Here is a 4,586-nt window from a genome sequence, read left to right as displayed (position 1 = left end):
AGAGAAATAGGAGTTACGCGGAATTATGAAACTTAAATTGCGTGGAATTACAAATAACGGTGGGACCATTACAAAATTTAGGTGGGACTAGTAATTTTCTAAAGGGCAAATCCGTCAATTTCCCTCCAATCTCACTCAAGGCCGGTACATCTCCTGTTCACCCTCACCGTCGGGTCGGTTCCTCGATCGTTCCCCTCTCGGTTCGAAGCAGAAGGGTAGGATAGGGTGGGTTGGCAGAGGGGTCGGGGAGGATGGCCGCTTGGGCGAGGAGGCGGAGCCAATGACCCCGGCGGTGGCGGCGGCCGAGTGGCCCCAGGGGCTCGAGGACCGGTGTCTGCTGCGGACCCAGTTCCTGGCCGTCAAGAGCCAGATCGAGCGCACGGCGGTGGTAGCTGTCCAGAGGAAGAGGAAGAGCACCCTGCACCGGTTCGGCGGCCGTGGCGTCACGGAGAGGGGGCGGAGAGAAAGTCCACCGGTGGCCCCGTGAAGGTCGAGGAGGCCGCCGCCTCGTCGTGCTCACCTCGATCCACTTTTTCTCGCATGTGTTCGGTGCGGGCAGAGGAAATAGCAGAGGATCACGTCGACGTCGACGCCCGGGGGGTCGAAGGGAGGGGCAGCGGCCTGGAAGAGCGCGACGAGCAGCGAAGCAAGTCGGTCGTGGGGCTGGAGCAGCAGCACCACAGCCTCCTCGATCCCCTGTTCTCATATCCTATTCGTGCGAGCATGGGAAATAGCAGAGGAGCACGCACGTGTTGACATCCGGGGAGTCAGAGGGGAGGCGACCTACCGGTGGAGCGCGGTGAGCAGTGGATCCGGTCGGTCGTGGGGCTGAAGCATCAGCGCCGCCGCTTCCTCCTTTCCTTTATCAAAGCTGAAGTGGTGTCGTCGACGTCGTCGTTGATGGTGGCGGTCATGTTGCCTGGGACGCCGTCAACACGCCGGTGCTGCCGCTGCTGGTGGAACTATGCAAGTCGCTGCTGGTGCAACACTGCTGCTCATGGTGCCCAACGTCGTCGGCGCGTCGTCGGCGCGCAACTCTCCTACCTTCTGCCCACCGGGTCACCCGGCAACGTCGATGGTTCAACAACATGGTGATCACCCGAATGCCCATCAAAATTGTTGGCATGTGTTGCGGCTCTCATGGTCCTACTGCCAACGGTGGGCGTCCAAGAGGCACTTGACCGCCGTGGCACCCCTCGTCCTCAAACTGCGCTGGTTCGGCGACCGCTCTGGCAAGCACGTCCCAGCGGTAGGTGGGCGAATTCAGCTGAAGGAGCCGGAGTACAAAGCTATACTTCCCCCTTCTCAGTGCTTTTGATTACAGTGATTACAGTCAGTAGGTATATTTCCCCCTTCTCAGTGCTTTTGATTACAGTGATTAGAGTCAGTAGGTAGTGATTAGAGTCAGTAGGTAATACTGAACATGGTAAATTTCATTAGAATATGACTTGCAAGTTGATGGGTTCAGAACCTTTGTGCTATGAAAAACAGTTATAGTAAGAGATTCAAGCAATGTTCTTCTGATTAGGCACTGGACTAGCAAACGGTTTGGTACTGTCTGAGTCTTTACCCATAAAATGTGATAGTAATTAAGATCATATTATGCAAGAACCAAAGTGGTGCTGATTTATGATTAAATCTAGAAAAAGACTGATATTTGGTCACATGGATGAATGTTAATCCTTGTTGAGCGTGTCACTTGTATAGAACACAGTGAGAAATAAGGAAAGAAGACTGATATCTTCTCATGGAGGTGTGGATGCAGGACCCCTCCAACGTGCCAAAGATTAGCACATGGAGCTGCCGGAGCCGGACGGCCCAACCTCACCGCCGACAGAAAAGCGCACGATGGTGCATGGAGTCATCATCCATGTTGGATCGGTGGAGGATCACATCACCACACGTTGTCACAGCTTCACTTTCTGTGTTTTTGATATGGTTGATGGCACCAGCCCTTCTCCTTTCGAAGATGGAGGTCACGGGTTTGCAGGGACAGGCTGGAGATTTTTAGATTTAATTGTTTGAATACGTATATTTCATTTCATATTGTGTCAAGTCTTGCGTACTGCTCCCTCCGCTCCATCCGTTTCAAATTTGTGAACGGAGGGGTGCTTCATATGAGCTTCTATCTATAAACTTTTGTCCGCAATCTATTTGTGATAACTTCTCTCCAAGGTAGGAGCCACTTTTGTATGCTTACTTCTCGTGATTCATTCTTTGTTGTCAAATTCTCGTTCATTTGGTGAGCTTGTGTAATATATGTGTTCATTGATCATGGCCAAGTAAATCAAATTGAATTTCCTGTTAAGGTCTGATGCTTACAGCTGAACTGAACAAAATATATAGTGAAATAATCAACTGATAACAAAGCAAAGAAAAGGTTGCCCCCTAGTCCTTGGAGCTGAGTCCAGTTCTTAACCACAAGCTTCCTCGAGGATAAGCAGCAACAACAAAGATAATTTAGCTTTGCATGATCCTCAGCACTTTTTATGCAAATCTGAATAATCTCACTTGAATCTAATAAAAATGCATCAACTTCTATACAGCTTTTTTATGCAAATCTGAATAATCTCACTTGAATCTAATAAAAATGCATTATCTTCTATACAGCTTCTAACGGCCGCCAGTAAAAACTGATAATCTTCTCTACAACAATCTAGAGCTCCTTTATCTTCTCTTGTTGTGCAACATCCTTCTTATCATGTTCTTGCGCCTTCCCTTCCAGCTCTTCTAACCACCCATCCTGAAATTGCACAGTTTTTTAAATCAAAAATTGCACTGTGGTATTGATGTAAGCATATCTGTTTCCCCATTTACTGCTGCCTTGTGTATGGATCATTGTGAACATTAAAGATGATACCTGAGTTACTCAAAGCAGTTGACACTGTCAGATTATTCTTTTGAACTTTTGGAGTGATAGTGGGAGGCTTAGTATCTAGAGTTCCATTCACTGCCTCTGTAGATTAATATCTGCTCATTGTCAAATGACAGGAGAACACAAGGAACAAGATCCTACACATAGAGAACCACATATTTTTTGTTTAGGGTATAAGAAAGTATATACTCCCTCCGTATCAAAATATAAGAAGTTTTAGTAGGCTAGTTTAGACTACAAAAATGTCTTATATTTTGGTTCAGAAGTAGTACATGATATATTTCCATCATCTGTAACTACATGGTAACATAATGGCTATGGGGGGATGAGAACCTTCAGCTTTGCTTCATTTTTTTGCTGTCACTTGGTTCCAAACCCTCGCAATCAACATTTCACCAAATCATTTCCCTCAAAAGCATCCCGAACATCCATTACAAGATTGATATATGTTCCATTTTCGCTGCAAAACCAAGGAGTAAAATAACACTTGTTTAGTCTCATGTCCTGGTCAATACGGACGAAGAAACACATACATCTACAGTCTATTTTACAGCAAGTAACTTTTGTAGATATAGAACAAGTTACCTACATGATACATGATACAGTGGGGAGGCAGGATACAAATCATAGAAATAGCAAATGTCTATGATCTAATATCCTTGGCATACAACCTCACAAATAAATTTGGAATCAATCGTGAGGCCAGTAGGGTCAAAATTAGCATTCATTTGTAATATTTAGCTCATGGTTATCCAGATTTAGCAGGCAGGATTGCGCATTTTCAAGCATGATATGAATCATCCTGTGAACACACCTCCCGAGTTGGCAGCGACATCCTCGCATATCGAATTGCCAGCTGACCCATCGCCGGCATCACACCACCGTCGGTGCAGCGGTTCGGGAATTTCCACCCACAGTTTCTTCGAAACGCACCACCGGTGGCCGGTGATGGGTCGGTGTAGAAGTGTAGTGGTATCCTATCCCTCAGGCGAGGTGGGCGGTGGCCGGCGGCTTCGATCCCGCGGGTGAGGCTCTCGGCTCCGATCCCGCCAGTGAGGAGGGCGGCGGCGTTCAAGCGGACTGGGCCGCGGAGGAGAGGGTCGTGGGTGAGGCGGCAACCGGGATCCCGCAGATGAGAACGGGCCGGCATTCAACCTGGCTGGGCCGGGTGGATCGGAGGAGCTCCGATCTGGTGGTGGCGAGAATTGTGGAGGGGATAGGAGCAGAAGAATACGGGGGTGGAGCGATTGTTACGTGCGGGATAAGATCGTGGGGGCTGGATTTTTTTCTCATGATTGACTGCTGGGGGTCATAGGCTGCCAAGGGCCGCAAATTTGGAAAAGTGGCGGGATTATATTTTCAGTGAAGGGGGAAAGGTATTTTTGGCGTAAACACGTGAAATATTTTTAGAAAATTAGAAAGTATCGGTGAGGGCCGGAACGAGCAAGATCGGTGCTTGTGGGTCAGGACGACCGAGATCGGTACTTGTGGGTCAGTACAAGTAAGATCGATAGTAGCGAGTCTGGAAGACTAAGATAGGTACTTGTGGACCCGTATGAGTAAGAACGGTACTTGTGGGCACGGATAACAAAGATTGGTACTTGTGGTTTCAACGACTAAGAGCGATATTAGTGAGCCCAAACAAGTACGACCGATACTTGTGGGTCTGAACAACTAAGATCGATAGTAGCGAGCTTGAATGATTAAGACC

At 48.0% G+C, this 4,586-nt stretch overlaps 1 long non-coding RNA gene across 1 annotated transcript; it reads left to right on the top strand.

Moving 5' to 3' along the window:
• The first annotated feature begins 451 nt into the window (after window positions 1-451).
• LOC119306767 lies at window positions 452-2,213 on the top strand. Its single transcript, XR_005149030.1, has 2 exons — window positions 452-1,340; window positions 1,766-2,213. It is a non-coding gene; the product is annotated as an uncharacterized LOC119306767 (long non-coding RNA).
• The last annotated feature ends 2,373 nt before the right edge of the window (window positions 2,214-4,586 follow it).

This window comes from Triticum dicoccoides, chromosome 5B, assembly GCF_002162155.2.
Source record: "Triticum dicoccoides isolate Atlit2015 ecotype Zavitan chromosome 5B, WEW_v2.0, whole genome shotgun sequence".
Classification (NCBI taxonomy): domain Eukaryota; kingdom Viridiplantae; phylum Streptophyta; class Magnoliopsida; order Poales; family Poaceae; genus Triticum; species Triticum dicoccoides.
This window is presented reverse-complemented; position numbering and strand designations above follow the sequence as displayed.